We start from the raw sequence: 19627 nt of genomic DNA, 5'->3' as shown, positions 1-19627 counted from the left end.
GCTGCAAAGGTTTGCGAACTGTGTCGCGACGGACGCACATGTGTCGCCGTCTCCAAGTGACGATGGATGTAGCGGGAATCACGGTATTGTGGGCGACAATGCGGTAGACAACTACTGCGCAGTGCAGATCTCAACTGCACCACATTCTCAGACGGGTCGACGCAAGGCGAGGTGGATGTAGGGTCGAAGTGTTTTCTGGGAAAGCGGAGTGACAAGCTATAGACTCGATCAGTAGGTGTACACCTGATGTCCTATTTTAACGTTGCCCTAAAGCTAAGCAATACAACAGGCAGGGAAACTGTACAGCTGACCGTGTCTGGTAATGCCCTCAAGAATTCCTTCATTGTCCGGTGGAAACGTTCGACCATGCCCTTTGCGATGGGGTGGTATGCTGTGGTGCGAATTTGCGAACTTCCAAGCAAGGCGAAGAGCTTATTGAAAAGGGAAGGCTCGAACTGTCGACCTCGATCAGTATTGATAGTAAAGGAAATGCCTAAACGTGACAGCCATGAAGGAAGGAAAGCTTCAGCGATGGTTTCACTTTTGATATTGGGGATTGGAAACGCTTCTGGCCACCGAATAAAGCGGTCAATGCACGTCAGCAGGTAGGTGTTTCTATCTGTGAGATGCCTTAGCCCTAGAAGATCAGCACGGACGGTGTCAAAAGGCTTCGTACGGAGACAAGGTATGACGATCGACCTTGGTTTGCTAAAAATCCGAACTGTGAGTCAAACAACGAATGTCCATGTTGATGCAGGGCCAAACGAAACTCCCAATGATAAGTTGTTCAGCTGCGCGGATGCTGGGATGAAAGACTGCATGCAGAGAGTCAACAGCAGACGGAAGTAACTGGAAATCAGAGGTTTTAGATGCAGCGCGCATGTGTTTACGTGATGCAACTGCGTAAATACAAGCAAACGCAAGTAAACAAGGAAGAAGATGACGTCGGTGTTGGAAATGTCCGAGGGATCGACAGGTATGTGATGATACCCCTTGACGCGGTCTATCTTTGAAAATGTGGTTGCTCCATGCAGTGGTGTTGTAAAGTCTGCGATGTTAGGCTAGGGGTAGTGAACGAGAATAGTGGCGTTGTTCAAGGCGAGGTAGCCACAGCAGAGGCAGCACTCACGTCGGGACTTCTTAGACACCATGTGCGGAGGAAATTCCCGAGGACTTGATGGTCGAGCATAACGAGGGCTGTATGCAGATATGCAGACGACGATGAGGATAGTGCTTTAACGGACTTCATGTAATGGGGCTGGGGAAATGCAGAGACGAAGAAACTGTCTTTGTTGACGTGGTATTGGAACAGACTGTTCCACCGCCTTGCCCAACGTGTTGTTTCTTGTTCACGTTGAACCGCGACAATGTGATCAAATTCCACTCCGGCAATCTTTAGTCGATCGGTTGCGATGCCTAGTGAACGACTGTGAACAGGTTGTCCTGTGGTGATATGGTGGCTGACATCGTGCTTGACAAGACGCAAGGAATTGGACGGGCGAAGCAAGGCTGCAAACTAGCCGAATAAATGCACATACACCGATGAAGGGGGCTGTTGGCAACAGTGCTGGCGCCAGATATCGACGCTATACTTTGCACTCTTGGCTCCCTCATAGCGTCGACGAGACGCCTATGAGCCATGCCCACAAGCAGGTCAAGCAGACGAAGAAAGTCTGCTCCAAGAATCGGGTAAGCTACGTCTGCTAAGAGGAAAACCTATCGGAGACGCCAGTGTCCAATGTTCAATGTGAGTTCGTGTTCACCGTCCCTCACGATGTTAGTCTTTTTGGTGGCTTACAGCGGAACTGCAAACTGGCGATTCTTCGGAAATGGAGGCGAGGGAGACAGAACGCTAACTTTGGCTCCCATGTCCACTAGTAAATTGAGCCCAGACGCCTTGTCGAAAACGAAGCGTAAGCGACTCCTTGCTGAACTACCACCACTCGCCGCTTCTAGAGGCGAGTCTGAAAGTTTCCCAAGTGCAGGATGATGATGATGATATGTGGTGTTTAATGGCGCAAGGGCCAAGTATGGCCAAAGAGCGCCATGCCAAAAGGTAATTTTGGCAATGTATTGTGAATGCAGTGTACAGTGGATTCATCATGGTGAATGTGACATGGCTGTAAAAAGGCCTAAAACTGTCGCTGTAAATGGCGTAAAATAAATAGGTACTAAAATGATGACACTGATTAGGGCATGGACGATGGCAATTGGGTTTCGTTAAAAGAACATGATGGAACAAGACAACACATAACAGTTATAGCAGAACCTCAAGAGAGCCCTTTTATTAGAAGGGCTGTTAGTCGTGTGCTAAAAATTACCTGTCTATCCTTTGCCTATCCTTAATCGGCAAAGAATTACTTCCTTGTAACGTGTTGTTTTCCTACTTATCCAGTTCCCCAGTTTTGGTTTTATTATGTGAAGCTTATTCATTACTTGTGTATCCCACTTGCCTTGCCAATGATTCCTTAATTTACGGCGTAGAAAAGGCTTTAGGTCTGTGGTAGGGATGGGGATATTTCTATCTCCGTCGCTAAAAGTTACTGATGTAGCGCTTTCGTCAGCTGCTTCGTTCGCTTTTATACCTTTGTGTCCGGGTACCCAGCATATGACAATCACTTGATTGCGCATATATAGGGCGCACAATAATTATACAGATCATTCAAAACGGAATTCTTATGTTTTTGTAAACTAATTAGTGCTTTCACGACACTTAATGATTCTGTGAAGAGAACAGCCTTAGCGATGTTTGTGAGCCTGATGTGTTCAATAGCCGAAAGTATAGCTGATGCTTCCGCTGTAAAGATGCTTGTGTATGGGTTTAGTGTCCCAGATATTGAAAATGGTGGTCCAAGAGCTGCGTAAGCAACACCATCAGCAGATCTCGAAGCATCCGTGTAAAATTCAGTACATGAATACTTCTCTTTTAGTTCAAGAATATGTGATTGTATGTGAGCCTCAGGCGCTCGTTTCAATATTTCTAAGATATGTTACATTGGATAGTTTGCCCCTCCCAAGGCGGTGGGAACCGAGTAGGAGCCATTAGGATATTTTCTAGAAAAGGGACGCCTGTTTCTTCTGACAGTGCTTCCACTCGGAGGGACAGAGGAGGCCTGATGGCTGGGCGCTTACGGAATAGCCTGGCAGTGGACAAGTCGCTAATTGCAAAATGACATGGATGCTGAATATCTGATTTAACTTTCAAGGTGTAAGAGAAAGATAAATATGCTCTTTGTAGATGAAGAGACCATTCGTTGGATTCAACGTACAGGCTCACTACAGGACTAGTCCTGAAGGCACCTGTAGCAAGACGGATACCCAAGTGGTGAATAGAATCTAATATCTTCAAGGCAGGAGGCGTAGCAGAGCTATTAGCCCCGAGAACGAACACTGGCGCCGCTGCAATCACAGCGATGTGACGTCACGGCAAGGACTTGCCTGCTACGCCGCCGACGATCTCCTAGATCTGCACCGCCCGCGCCCGCGTTAGTGCGATACGACGGTGACTTACTGCTCTGTTGCGCAATGTAAATCTCGCAAGGACGATGGTGTAAGTTTTCACTTCTATCCGAAGTCGACGAAGCTTAAGAAAGTTTGGTTAATAAAGCTTCGAATGGGCAAGCTGCCGTCAAAACACGCCGTCGTCTGCAGCAAGCAGTTCAGAGAAGAGGATTTTGTATATCCCGTATACAAGAAGCTAGGTAAGGCCATTTCGGTTGTACTTTTCGGTTCTTTGCATGCAGTCAACGTGCCTGTCACTTTATTACCAGGTTACAAGTACCGAAGGTTGTCGCCGGAAGCAGTTCCGTCCGTCAACCTGCCTGTACGTCCACACGATGCGAGGCGGCCGCTTGTGCGAGCGGCGATAAGACGGCGTAAGTGTATCGATATTGATTCTCTGTGCTGTCAGTTATAACAAGTCGTTTACTCATATATGTAGATGCCAGAAATAATCGAAAACGATCTGTGATAGCCGAATAGGCGAAATGTGCTGTCGCTTGCTCCGGCGTTGCTCGGTGTAGGAGCGAGCATTGACTCACGGCGGAACTCCTATCGCCCGGGAAGAAGAGGCTGCGCACGGTTGCACCGCACATGGGTTCCGCCTTTACATCGCTAAACCCTGGATAATTGACGTCAGCACTGCCACAACCAGCCTCAATCGACTCCTTACGTCGAGCGGAGCACGTCGACACCCAAGGCTATACTGTGAGTCGTTTGCTCCACGAATTACCGGACTCTGAACTTCGCAAGAGGCGCCCGCCCAGCTAAGCCTAACGACGGGTACGGTCTAGCCGAAGACCTTGACCCAGTTCGGTGCACCAATGGCCATCAGTGATGGCACCGAGATGAATCTCGAGCACGCGCAAATCCCACTTCCTGATGAACCTGCCGGCGGAGACTGGCTCACTGTTAAGTACGGTCGGAAGAAAACATCGACTCCCACCAATCCACCCCTCCAACCCCGCCACCCATCGTTTCCCTGACAACCCCGACTCCCACCGCTGCCTCGAAACGACCTCAAGGTAATCATCCGTCCCCGAGAGGGACTCAACCTTGCCACCTGGACCACGCCACAGGTCGCTGAAGGCATCAAGCTGGCATGTCAGCACCCCACTACTGAGCACGTACGGACCCTTACTGTAAGAATTGACCCAGTACAAAACATCGCTATTGCTAGCACACCAAACGAAGAGCTAGCTATGAGCATCCGTCACATCACTACAATTCACCTGGGTGGTCGAGAATTTGCAGTCACGGCATACGTGGCAGCACCCGACAGCTCCGTCAAAGGGGTCATTCACGGCATTCCCGCAGGAACTCCCACAGAAGTCCTCCTTAACGGGCTCTATGCACCTGGCCGAGAAATATTACATGCCCGTATGCTCGGACAAACCGCTGCGGCAGTGATCACATTGACTGGCAAGGCTGTACCCTTCTACGTGCGATACTACAGCGGTGAAGTACGATGCAAACCATACCGACCAACCACGCATTTCTGCCGCATCTGCCACCAAGTCGGCCACCGGACCGATGTATGCCCAACTCCAGAAGCGAACCTATGCACCCAGTGTGGTACACGGAACCCCACTTAGGACCACCCCTGTCACCCCCGGTGCGCCTTATGCCAGGGGCCTCATCCTACGGCTTCCAAGGAGTGCCCAGATCGACTGAAGAAGGCATCCTGAACATCGCAAAGGACCAGCCGCCGGGACTACTCACGGTCGAAGTCTCGGTCACGTACAGACCAGCAACGGAAGCGTTCCCGCTCCAGGTCTCGCTCCTGCTCACAGAACCAACAAGGAGCGACCCGGAACCTCAGCGGACCTGCTGTACCGGGATCACAAGCGGTGAGCTGGTCAGCACGGCCTTTCCCTCTCACACAGTCCACCAAGACAACACCCTCTCATCACGTCTACACACAGCACCCACCCCACATAATTCTTCACCCATACACAATACTGATGTTCAACTGCAAATTCTAGCTGAACTAAAGGCTATCAGAGAAGAAAACAAACGCCTTCATGAAGAAAACAACAAACTTCACACGCAGATTGCAGAACTATACGCGACTCGTACTGCCACTCAGCATTCCACACCAATAACCGCACCCTCAATGCCATCATCTTCGGAGCATTCTGAACACATGATTCTCGCGGAATCAGCAAAACCGACAGAAATCGCACAAGTCGAGGAGAAAGTTGATGTACTGCAACGGCAGCTTCTAGCAATGCAACAAAGCATCCAGCAAATGGCAAGTGTTATTGAAGAAACACGGCTCGCAAAAGATCAGCGACGCAAGAAAGTCCGAACACTAGGACAACAGGAAATAGAGCAGGGACACCCTGCCGATCCACCCGTCAGCCAGGACGAATAGCAAAACCAACCACAGGAACGAAAATCCACTCATAATCTGCAATGGAATTGCCGCAGCTACAAACGCAAGCAAGGATCACTGAGACAGTACATAAGTAACTCCAAAACGACACCAAGCGCAATCGCACTACAGGAAACAGGCACACACCCAACTCAAGCTGGTTACAACACACATACCACCACGCCTGAAAGCCGCGTGGCCACACTTACAGCTAAAACGCTCACAACCACACAACACACAATAGACGGCAGTGACGTCGATCATAACCTAATTGAGATCCTGCCGCTCCAACGAGGCCGAAAGAGCCTTTTCATACTGAATATATACAGCCCACCCAAGCAGAAGCAGGCGAAGTTCGATAACTTCATCACTAAAGTGATTGGCATAGCCAAAAATAATAGTCTGCTGAGTGTAGGCGACTTCAACGCTGCTCACCAGGCATGGGGCTACACCACAGCCACATCAAAAGGCACTGCACTCCAGTGCACGATACAGCAGCACCGTCTCACCATCCTCACAGACCCCGCATACCCCACACGTCTAGGAAACAGCGTCTCCCGAGATACATGCCCTGACCTCACCCTCACTAAAGGGATACAGCAAGCTGCCTGGCACAACACGGAGGAAACTCTGGGCAGTGACCACTGCATAGTTGCCACCACATTCAACGTTACGCATGCACGCCACCCGATAAAAAAGACAACACTGACAGATTGGACAGCTTTTCGCAAAGAGAGAGCGGATGACTCCTCGACGGGTATTACGGATCTCGAGCAGTGGGTACGAGAGCTCCATCAAGACGTAGCCAGACATTCAAAACAGATCACACTCACCACAGAGATACCGGCCGTAGACCCACACCTTCTTCACCTCTGGGAAGCACGTCGAGGCCTTGTTAGGAGATGGAAGCGCCAAAAACATAATCGTAAATTGAAACTACGTATAGCGAAACTCACGGCAACCGCAGAATTTTATGCTGGGGAGCTCACCCGTCACAACTGGCGACAACTATGCAACAAGTTGCAGGGTAATCTTAGCACGGCCAAAACATGGTCGCTGCTACGCCATCTTCTTGACCCCACACAAAGCAAGGCAATTAGCTAGCAAACAATCCAACGTATCCTCCACAACCATCCGGGTTCTGATGACGAAATCCTGGAAGAGTTGCGGGCGCGGTACATAGGCGATTTCGAACCCGCACAAGGGCAACCTCCAATCTACAGCGGGAGCGACAATTACGACCTCGACAAGCCGATCACTATCACTGAGGTGCAACAAGCACCCCATGCACTCACACGAAACACCACCCCAGGCACGGACAAAATAAATAACAAGCTCCTGCGCAATCTGGATGATGGCACCATTCAATCTCTTACTGACCTCTTTAATCATCACTGGGAAGCGGGTACACTACCAGCAGACTGGAAGCACGCGGACATCATACTCATTCCGAAGCCAGGCAAACTCTCCAGCTTAGAAAATATGAGACCAATTTCACTGACTTCATGCCTAGGCAAGCTTCTGGAACATATCATTCTGAACCGGCTTCAACCTTACCTTAATCCAGCGACCTCTTTCCCGAAACAATGTTCGGATTCCGGCCCCACCTTTCTACACACCACATCCTTCTTCAGCTGAAGGAACAAGTCCTTGAACACATCTCACCGCACAACACCGGAGCGATTTTAGCACTCGATCTCAAAGGCGCTTTCGACAATGTGGCTCACCATACCATCCTTACAAACCTAAGCCTCACGAACTGTGGTCGTAATACTTACAATTATATACGCGCCTTTCTAAGCAACCGCACGGCCACAATAGGCATTGGCTCACTCAGAACCCCGACGTTACCTACCCGCAACACAGGAACCCCACAAGGTGCTGTTCTATCGCCCACCCTTTTCAATATTGCTATGATGAAATTACCTGACAAACTCAACGCAATACCAGGAATCAGGCATGTAATATACGCCGATAACATCACTATCTGGACCACCGCTGGTTCCGAAGGAGAGAAACAAGACGCCCTTCAACAAGCGACCGACGTCGTCCAGCAATATGCAAAAACAAGTGGTCTCCGGTGCTCCTCCGAGAAGTCTGAACTATTAGTCGTTCGACAGAAATCCCGAAGAAAACTCAATGAACTACCAAACATCACACTCACCCTGGGCGACAAAGAAATACCCACAGTAAACCGCGTCCGCATTCTCGGACTCCACATACAACAGGACGGCGGAGGCGCATACACCATCCAACGTCTCAAGCAGACCACCTTCCAGATCATGCGAATGGTCAGCCGTATCACCACCAAACAATACGGACTGAAAGAAGACACAATACAGCTCCTCTAGGCCCTGATAATCAGCCGCATTGCCTACGCTGCCCCGTACTTGCCCCTCACTCCCGAGGAGATAGATCAATTAGACGTACTTCTTCGGAAAGCCTACAAGCAAGCGCTCGGCCTACCCCCGGGAACAACGACACTAAAGCTTGAAGCCCTAGGAGTCCATAATACCATAAGAGAAATTATAGACGCCCACCTCACAAGCCAACGAGAACGACTAGCCCTCACACCAACAGGAAGAACAGTCCTAGCGCGCCTAGGCTACCCCACACAGCAAAGGCCACGAACAAGCAATCCATCTGGCCCCCAACTTCCGAGAGCACATCAAGGTAGCCCCTATCCCCAGAAGCATGCACCCGGAACATCATGCCGATCGTCGCCAAGCTCGCGCAAAGGCTCTACAGACAAGATATGGCAATCTCCCCACCACACTATACACATATGCCGCGCAGTACCCCCAAAAAGCAGCCATGACGGCCAGCGTTGTCGACTATAACCTACAAGAGGTGGTCTCGATGACTGTCCGGACTGCCAGCGCCCTCGTAGTGGAGGAGACAGCCATCGCCTTGGCCATCACCTCTAGTCTGATCAACGAGTACATCACAATTATTACCGACTCCCAGGCAGCTTGCCGTAGCTACGCGAGAGGTCGAATATCTTCAATCGCCCACCGACTCCTCAAACAGGCCTCCGCATTCCCGGACGTTGAAATAGTGTGGACTCCAGGACACGAGTCCCTCCGTGGAAATCAGCGTGCGCACGCTGTAGCCCGAGCTCTTGCCTCCAGGCGCCACAAGAGAGGGATACGGACGCATCCATGGAGCCCGTACCTTTACAATACAACGCCATACTACAACACCACAGATTTAACAGACGACAATACCCACCTCCACACCAGACCATCTCACGTGAAGACGCCGTAACATGGAGACAACTACAAACCACTACATACCCGCATTTAAGCAGACTACACGCAATCCACCCTACACTATATTCATACAAATGTCCCCTTTGTAATGATTACGCCTCCCTATATCACACCACATGGGCGTGCCCCAACGTGAAGGCGGCCCCGCAAGTACCCAACCCCACACCCGAGCAGTCGGAGGCCGTGCTGACTAGTTCAGACCCTCGTAACCAGCAGCAACTGGTGCGGCGGGCCCGGGAGACAGCAAGAGCCGCAGGAGCCCTGGACTAAGGGCGCCTCCCGCACAAGCAGACAGACACCTGCTTGTCCTTTCTTTTTTTTTTAATGAATGTTTCTCCTCCTACTCCTCCTCCTCCTATCGCCCGCGTTTGATTATGCCGAAGCAATGTTGATCGCGCATTTGTACCCGCACGAGCGTTTCCTCCGTTGTTTAATTCACTGTAGCAACGAGTCATTACTGTATACGTATTAAAAGAGCTCCGCAGCTATCTTAAACGTGTGCCACACTGGGCACTTTCTACCGCGATCCAGCCTGATCGGAATTGAAATTATCGATCGCGATTGGCCCCTCGCGCAAGGTACCGAAGGGAGTCAATCGTGATCGATAATTTCGATCCCTATCGGCCTCAATGGCGGTCGGAGTGGCATTAATGTAATCTTTGAATGAAATGCCCAGAATAGCTTGGATTTCAATTTCAGGGGAAAGAGGCATTCCCATACGCTCTTACCAGCTGCCACAGACATCTTCCATTTGCAGTGATGCCGGAGAAAAATACCAAGAAGGCGCAGAGGAAAGCTCGAGCAGCGCGATGTTGGAACTTGATGCACCACTGGCCGAAGAGAGAGAACCAGTAGAGCGCAATGGTATGTTTATCCCTTAAGTAATACTAAATTTGATGTGCCAAATTTGTGTTGCATTCGGGCACCCACGTCATTAACTGTGGTGTATAGTACTTTGCTCTTTTTAGTTGGTTTCATTTTATTTTAAATTTCCATCCTCCAGAAGCTCTGGCTGCGAGTCCAGGTGATTGCACTCCAATATCAGAAGGTATCCAGCAAACAGTGCAGCACTTTTACTGCTGTTACTTTTACTAATTAATACTTGAGACTGCTATAATTTATGTTATTGTTACGCTCAATTTGTCCTTTATTTTTTTCAGAGATAAGTGCCGAGGCTGAGGAGCTGTCTAAAGAAATTGGAATTCAGGTCGACACTAGAAACAAGCTAGTTGCAAGAGAACAGCTTATCACAATTGCAAAAGTACCCGATGAGCATGGTCTTGTTGTCCTCACAGGCATAGGCTCTTTTGAGTTGTTCTACAACATAACAGAACTTTACACAGAAATGCGGTTGCGTCAAGGAACGCGAAGCTTATCCTTAAGTGATGATGACGCTGTGCTCCTCACATACATGAAGCTCTATCATGACTTAACATTTTCTCTGTTGGCGGTGTTGTTTAGTGTCCACCGTACAACTGTGTCGAACATTTTCAAGGATTCAATTGTAATTCTAGCAAGCATTCTTGAACATGTAATTTTCTGGCCAACGAAGACCGCAGTTGTGAACTGTCTCACAATGTATTTCAAAGAATACAAAGACACGAGGATGGTGCTTGACTGCACTGAAATAGAAATTGAGCGCCCAAAAGATCTAGTATCAGGGCTCCTCACATAGAGCCACTATAAGCGCACGTACACTGCAAAGGTCCTGGTGAGTGGGACACCAGGAGGCTTAATTAGCTATGTAAGTCAGGCATATGGAGGGAAAGCATCTGACACATACATCACAAAGTTCTTGACAAGTGTATTCCCCATGTTCACAATGTGATGGTAGATAAAGGCTTCCTAATTGGTGAACTTTGCAAAGAAAAAAATATCAAAATGATCAGACCTCCATTCCTTATGGAAAAACAGCTCACTGCAGAGGAAGCTAGGAGAAACCAATCCATAGCAAGCGCCCGAGTACATGTAGAGAGGGCCATTCAAAGGATGAAACTGTACCGCATTTTAAAAAATCGGTTTGATCTCGACTTTGTTCCATACATTGACAGCATATTCAAAATAATTGCTGGAATTGTGAATCTCTCAAGGCCATTGTTCAGTAACAACAAGTTCCTTTTCAATTGATAATGTCGGTGCGCGTATTTATCAGGTTAACTCTCTCCGAAGTAATTCTGCAGTGATTACTGGCTCTTACCAATTAGCTTTGTGAGCTGCCAGGCAAAGTGTGATATTTAACAAATATGATGAACAAATTGTCTAAAAATAAACAAATCTATCCAAGGAGCCACTGAAAGTGTGAAGTTTTGTCAATGTGCCCACTTACACAGTGGATAGTCTGGATGGAAGGAAAATTTCTGGCTGTAACAAGTGTGGTGGTCCTCAAACACCAAAAATGCACAAAATACCATCAACAGTGTCCGTAGTTCTAGTTTGTATGATTTAGAGTACTAAAAAAAGCATTTCTTTTTTAAGAGAGCCATTCTGTACAAGTTTTGTGGAGACTGTAGTTATTTAGGCTTATACAGGCACACACGGAAATGTCTGTCATACTGTATTGTTGTAGCAGTACATATGCACAGATAAGTACCAAAAGTGACCAGTTTTCAGGTTGTTCATTGAATTTGTCATAGTAAGTACTACTGCTAGCTTGGAAATATTTTCATTCCCTGCGAAGAACACGAAAGGAAGAGCAGGACCAATAACATGCGCTGTCAAACCTGTAAAAATGACCTTGGGCAGTTACATTAATGGCAAAAAGCAGCACACTTGTTCATGTAAAAAAGACTGCATGGTATGGCACATTCTGGTAGTAACTTCTCCTCATGTTTTAAAGATACAATAATGCAGTGATCTTGTCAACAAAATGGGCAACGAGCTTGCAGAATGTGTACAACAAGATACTATACAGTAAACACCATCTAGCATGGACTGCCTTTCAGCCTTTGCTTCGTGGCATACTTTTCGATGTGCAAACACCTAGGTTTTGTAGCTACTATAAAACTGCTTCAGCAGCTGAAGGCCTTTAAATGCAGTACTCATGGTGTATGCTTTGAAAAATAATATGCATGCAAGAATATTACTTTTACCTTTTCCAATTGCTACCTTTTAACTAGTTTTATTTCAAAACTGCCCACTTCTGATAGGTTAGTAAAGCAAACTGGAAGAACAAATTTTGTGCTTCTTGTCAAGAAGCAGCACCTTTATTTTTCCTGAGCACCAGAAATGCACGACTCTTGCATTTATTTCAATAATGCCAATCTCAATTTGTACATTTTATGAGAAATGCAATGCGTAAAACAGTGTGCCTGCATTCTTCACTGTTGTCCTGTTTCATAATTCAGTTACATCACTACATATCACAGTAATGCTTGTCAGCAAATCTTTGTTTTAGTATAACAGTTGGACAAAATAGGCGGCAATACATCAGAACTAGAAAATGTAGTGCTCCTGAAAATTGCATTCTTTCTCTACCGCAACAGAAATCCTATATGTCAGAGGAAACAAACTACCCGAGTGCCAGAAGCAAGCCAAGCAATTGCCAAACCAGAAAGGAACTGTTCATGGAAACTGTTTTTCTGGTGTCACTCTGATATAATCCCTTACACTACCACAGTGGTGTTAAAATGTGCAGCTAACTAAACATTTAACTGGGTGAGGCACTTGTTTGTCTTCACAACACAGTAATGCCAGTTAATACCAATTACAAAACAAACAACAGCCAGAAACGAAACAAGTAAGACTACATATGCCTGCTGTACTGTGCCACTGTTGTCTGGCTGCCCTAATATTAGTATTGCAGTAACAACCAAATATACCACAAACATAACCACATGAGCAGCAGACAAAAAAAATGAGAACATCTTTGCAACATGGTGCCTTTGCAATTATCATCCTTGTATCAATGGAAGCCCATGCGAGTTAACACGAAATGCACATACAAGCATGATGCACACCCACGTAGAAAGCTGGGCATGGAACATAAACCACAAGTGACTACTGTCATTCCCTGGGATGACTTTCTGATAACACAGTTATAGCATTCTAACATCACAGTTGCTTCACAAAACACAGTCAGCCGAAAATTTAATTACATGAGGCACTTGTTTGCCTACAAAACACAGTCGTGCTAGTTGCCATACCAACTATATCACAAAACAAACACCAGCCGAAAATGAAAAAAAAATTGATAACTACACACGCCTACTGTAATGAGCAGCAGTTGTCTGGATACCATAGTATCACAATGTCAGCCAAATATCCCACAAACATGACCACATAAGCAGTAGACAAAAAATGAAAGCATCTTTGCACTTATCATTGTATCATTGGAAGCCCATGTGAGTTAACCCGAAAGGTACATACCAGCATAATTGTATACCCGCGTAGAAAGCTAGGCACGGACTGTAAACCACAAGTGACTACTGTCATTCCCTGGGATGACTTTCTGATATCACCGTTATAGCATTCTCATATCACAATTGCTTCACAAAACACAAGTCAGCCAAAAATTTAATTTCATGAGGCACTTGTTCATCTTCACAACACAGTCGTGCTAGTTGCCATACCAACTATATCACAAAACAAACACCAGCCGAAAACGAAAAAAAAGTATTGAAAATTACAGACGCCTACTGTAGGCGTGCCTCATAATCAGTAAAAGGTTTTGGCACGTAAAACTCCATTTTTTACGCCTGCTGTAATGATCAGCAATTGTCTGGCTACCATAGTATCACAGCATCATCCAAATATACCACAGACATGACCACGTAAGCAGTAGACAAAAAAATGAGAGCATCTAACACGGTGCCTTTGCACTTATCAGTGTATCAATGGAAGCCCATGTGAATGAACACAAAATGCAAATACAAGCATGATTGAAAGCTGGGCATGGAACTTAAACCACGAATTACTACTGTTATTCCCCAGGATGAGTTTCTGATATCACAATTATATTTACGATATCACAGTCGCATCGCATAATGCAGTGACCCAAAAATTAAATGCATAGAATGCCACGTAGACAAATGCATTGCCTGAGATTCCTAGTCTGTCATTCGAGTGTCTGTTATGGTTCGGGGTTGCATCACAAATTGCTCTAGCCACTGCACGACTCAGCTGTTTACAAACAAATGTTTTTGAATAGTGACATAATGCTAATTTGTGTGCTACAGCATGCTACCGTGTTTGCATTTTCTTGCTCACTGTACAGAGGGGTCCACTGTTAAAGGAAACACTTTAGTGCACAGCATGTCCAGATTTTCCTTTCTAGAAGCAATACAATCACCTAGATTTGGAGCAGGTAACTTATAGTTTTTAGCTCTCACCCCTTTCGACACGCCTGTGCAGTGCACTAAGATTGCTTCCGCAGCCACATGCAGCTACGTTGTCAGCCAAGCAAGGGCCGCACATTTCATTGTTCCCTTTAACAGTGGACTGCACTGAACATCAGTAAAAGCACTCAAACTGCAGATGTCTCCAAACTTTCTAGGAGTGCTTTCTCTGATTGCACATACAATTTTTTTATGTATTGAGTTAACTTGGCAATGGTATTCTGTTGCTGAACATGAAGTCGCAGGTTCTTTCTCGGTTCTGTTCCTACTGAGAGAGCAAAAAAATAAGCAAAATGCTTATTTACCAAGCTTTAGTAACGTTGTAGCAAACCTAATACTGATGTAAAACGTCCCCCGACATCATCCCTAATAAGCCTTTTGTTACGTTAGAATGTTAAACCTCATATATCAGTAATTTTGTGCCTTAAAAAGGGAGGCTGTAGTTTGGTTATGTGCAATGCATAAAAAATTGCATGTGCAACTGAAACAAGGCTGTTCATGTAGAAAGAACATGTGGCAGTATGTACTGTTCAAAGAAATAGGAAGATCTTTCAACCACATCGTTGAAATATGCCTCATCAAATTGCACTGGAATGCAAATATTATCTTCTTCATTGACAAACACAAACAAATCTGCATGCTGAACTGCCGTGATGCCCATTTGTACCTGCACTTGGCAGAAATATGTGGTTGCACGCTTTAGGTACTGAGTCAAAGCTTTTTCTTTGTTTTTCTCCATAATCTCTTCCAAGAATTTTTTCATGGATTCAGGGCATTTGATTTCCAGTACCCGCTCAGGACAACAGTTGCACTTTACTAATCCATCTGGACTTGCACCCATGTAAGGACGGCCTTCCATAATGAAAAGTCCACACTGCCTCACAACCAAATTTTCATGAGTGGCTCGCTGGCTTTGATAACATTTTCTTGCACTGCCTTCGAGTGCACTGCAACGACACATTGTTGCTGTACGGACATTATTCTGCCGCATCACTTTTTTTAGCAAGGGTCTCAAATCATGCGGGCCCATCTTTGTCCTCAACGTCTTTACACGGGTAAATATGCTGTAGGCAATAGAAGCTGTGATCATGCCTACCCTGTGGAGCAACCAGAGACTAGATTTTGCCTGATCTCGTGTTAACTTTTCAATCATTATAATGTCTTCGTGACTCTTGCTTTCCTGCAAGTGTTCAAGTAGCTCTCCTGTTGTCACTTCACCACTGATGCCAAGAAAACTTCTTAACTCCTTCGAAGAACCAATGAGTGTTAAGTGTCTGGGTGCTGGCTCAGAAGTGGAACATCCTGGTTCTATGGTTGGCTCCAACATGGCTTCTGTTGCTGAAATACATTTTTCCAGAAATAATGCGCAATTAACATTCACTGTAGCATGGAGAAAATTGGTATGCACAAGAAATATGATGAAGCAGATAAAATTTTTTTTGTCTTGGATGCAAGTACACAGAAGCTTGGATAATTAATTACTGGGGTAGTCATGGCACCTACGTTTGAACAGCGGACACTGTTTAAAGGTTTCAAAGCAACATATCCTTAGCACCAAATGTTTGTAGCTGGAGAAATGCCTTGAAGACACGTTGGAGTCTACTCAAAAGAGTCGCAAGGTTTGGTGCAGTAAACATTACATTTTGCTAGATGTAGCTGCCTATGAAGGATATTGCAAGGCATGAGCCTTACTTACACCTCACACAGCCTCAGATGTGTGATTAAAAATATGGTTAATATTTTTCAGGCTTAGCTAAACTCAGTGAACTGCCTAAAGCTTCACATAAATACAGCTGGCACATCTTAAAACTGGTTATTTTCTACTGTGGTTATTGATGACGTGCTTCTCCTTAAAATAATTATGTTGCAACCACAACGAAACACTGCACACTGCCTGACTAAGCAATATGTGGCAGTGCAGCTCATTAGGCGTGTCATCGACTACATTGCAAATACTGAATATAGGAAAGACATGCAAAATTAAATCTTTGCAGTATTGGGATATGTTTGCGCACTGCATTACTGCCATTTGATAAGGAGATTGCTGAGGGGCCAAGCAGCTGCTGCTGGCCAGTCCTTTATGAGACTCAGATTCAAAAAGCCAAACCAAATTTGAATGCATACCTAATTCAGTACCTCTGTCTAAGTGCATTTTTGCACTTAGACATTCTTAGACAACTTAGACATTGCACTTAGCTGACATTCTCCAGAAGTCTTTCAAGTATGTTGACTTCCAGCTGGGGAGTCTTATTGATTTTGGCCTGGAAGATGTAGCAACAAGAGAAGCACCAATGTTATGTTCTACATGAAAACTTCTTAGTTGTAAACACGGCACCCATTAGATGAGCATTTATCATCAAGGTTTGTGCATTCGTTTTCACACCTCTCAAACTTAATAGGCAAGCAAAAAATTTATATTTTCGCGTCATCAAAGAGTGCTACATCCTACTTCTGTTTAGAATAAGAGATGTCAAGCCTTCACCTAAGGTGTGCATATTGTTAACTATACTCAACAGTTAGCACTAATGACTTCATTCGTACTCTGTGCCTATGACAAAGGCATCTGTAAATACCATTTGCAGTACATAGTTTACAGTAAAGCTAGTGCGTTTGTTGAAGTCATGAAACTGTTCTTGCAGCTTAAGAAAATGCAAACAGTAAGGCTATCTACGAGAGCATTTTCACCAAACCAACATTGAAAGTAGAAATTGCGAGCTGCCCTTCATTTCAGCATTGGACTTGCTGTTTTCCCTCTCATTCCTCTCAGTTTTAAAAGAATAATATATGTACAAACCTTCTTTGCACATGGAAGGTCGACTATAGCTCTTGGCTCATACTTTTGTTTAACACGCTCTTTGTGCTCCTTGCCCCACTTCTGTGGCTGGTCAGTTGGCGAGAGCTTGTCGAAAGTCCTGGCAGCATTAATATGCAGCAGTACAGCTACAATGTGTTTACACTTGTATTTTCTGTAAAATAAAAATGATTAGGATATATCAATTCCAAAGACATTAAACCTAACAAATTGGTCTTAGACTTTAAGCATAATATTTTTCGATAAATAATGCCTAATCATACATTCATTAAACTTGTTACCATGCATTAGAACAATGACTGATGTGAAGTTTCAGTCACAAGGAATAACTTTTCTGCCAAGACTAATGCTCCTTGCAGCCTACAACAGGTGACTTTTTAGTAAAAAGAGACACTTCAAAAACAGCTTCGCTGCAAAAAAAAGAAAGTTACTAGTTTAAATGGAACAGGAATGCATTTAAAAACATGTTTATATAGGTAGTTTTCACCACATATACAAAAGAAAATTGGTGCTAGGCAAATATTTCTGCTAAATGGATGTGACTTGAATACTGCTTGGCTTGAATTATGCAAATCGGAACATGTGCCCCAAAGTTAATAACTATGAAGAAAATTAGCGAATCATTGATGTTACCTAACCACGTTGCAATTTATCCTGCAAGTAATGCGCATCTTTCCAATAATACAGTGGATCTGACAGAATAGCGCTATCTGACACGGAAGACATTAAACAGATTTGTTTGCAACAAAAAAAGTCACCTAGGATATCTAAATATCAAACAAAACAGTGCCAATTACACAGTGCAACAAGTGCTTTCGGATGTCAAATGGGAACTTATTAGGGCATAAGCATTCTTTGCGAGTACCCTAGTGCCGTCACGCGAAAAGTGTAATGCTTTTTGTGTGCTCGAAAATGCGTAATATGCAAAATTACGACATTTGCTTAATATAATAGTGTAAATGTAGATGGGTAGCTTTATAAGCGATGAAGAACAATTTAATGCAAATAAAATAATACCCTAAGTATACAGGAGAGAGAGGGGGATATAAGGAAGGTATGGATACAGGGATTCATGGAAAACGCACCGGGAAGCTTATGGTAAAGCTGGGCCAACTGAAATTTGGACGTGGGCCAATTTGAAATTTGGGGGTTGACGAACTTAAAATTTGGGGGTAGGCCAACTTTAAATTTGCAAGAGAGCCAGCTTAAATTTGAGGGTGGGCCAGCTAAAGTTTAGGGGTAGGCCAACTTAAATTAGGGGGTATGCTTACGCATACTTGGACAAGGTTTCTTCCCAGCAGCCGGCCAGTGATCGAGTAGTCATACCCTGCTTTGCACGAACAGCTGGCTCGATCTACCACCGCGTCGCAAACAGTAATCTTCACTTCATGAGGAGCAGTGTTGATAGCAATCGTTTGCAAGACGAACGCCAGAAAGTCGAAACGAGCGTTCTCAGCTGTTTCGACGGCGCACTCAAAAACGTGGCCCTCCTCAGCCTCAGTGAGGCATCGGCTCGTCTTGTCCACATACCGGTTGATGCTGCTCAGCGGTAATGCAACTGCGAACAAAAATAATTTGCAAGCAGGTTATGTAAATTAATACATGTGACAGCGCGGCTGCTGCGGCGCTGCACGAATTGAGACGAGCGGCCAGCAGGAAAGAAACTCCAGCATTTACCATCTTCAACTCGTTCGTGTACATAATCAGAAACGATAACAGCTAGCTATTACAAGGTAAACATTAAATTAAACAAGGTGCGTCAGTGAGCATACAAGAAAACTGACACAACAGCTAGGGTGGAATTTTCTATGGTGATCACTTTCGGATGTAGTGTCACTTTCTGTAGGTTTCGCGACACTTGACAGCGCTCTTGGCACTGTGCTTAGGTAGAAAGCTTGGCGCAGTGCCAAAGAAAACGCTGTCGGACACATACGCGGACGCATGCGGAGAACTCTTGTGAAAGTGAAACTATATCCGAAAGCGATCGCCCGAGCACCGCTTTCCAAGCGTGCACGACAGAGCGCGGGAGTTTCTCGTTCGCGCATTGAGGACGGTTGTACACACAAATGTTGTTTGCTTACCTGAAACACGATCCTTGCTGTTTTCGTCGTTCATCGGAAGCTTGCTGCAAGCAAAAAGCGAACGCAAACACCGTGCGGTGCGACGAAGCGAGCGCACGTTACTGGGCGCCTGCCGAAACTCGAGTCCTGGCCGTGACGTCATCTGAAGCTGCCGCCAGGCGGCGCCATTCCTCTTTCTCGGGGCTAATACACTATAGCATCATAGTCAAGGCGTGACCTTATCAGACTTTTATACAGGCTCAAAAGGCAACTTC

The 19627-nt window shown here is 45.6% G+C and overlaps 2 pseudogenes; one reads left to right on the top strand and one right to left on the bottom strand.

Annotated features, from left to right (window-relative positions):
• Positions 1-4288: 4288 nt before the first annotated feature.
• LOC126539954 (uncharacterized) lies at positions 4289-19407 on the bottom strand (annotated as a pseudogene).
• On the top strand, positions 10544-11393 carry LOC126539955 (uncharacterized; annotated as a pseudogene).
• Positions 19408-19627: the final 220 nt, after the last annotated feature.

Source organism: Dermacentor andersoni, chromosome 2, assembly GCF_023375885.2.
Source record: "Dermacentor andersoni chromosome 2, qqDerAnde1_hic_scaffold, whole genome shotgun sequence".
NCBI classification, from domain to species: Eukaryota; Metazoa; Arthropoda; class Arachnida; order Ixodida; family Ixodidae; genus Dermacentor; species Dermacentor andersoni.
Note: the sequence above shows the minus strand (reverse complement) of the source record. Positions and strands in the feature narration are given on the sequence as shown.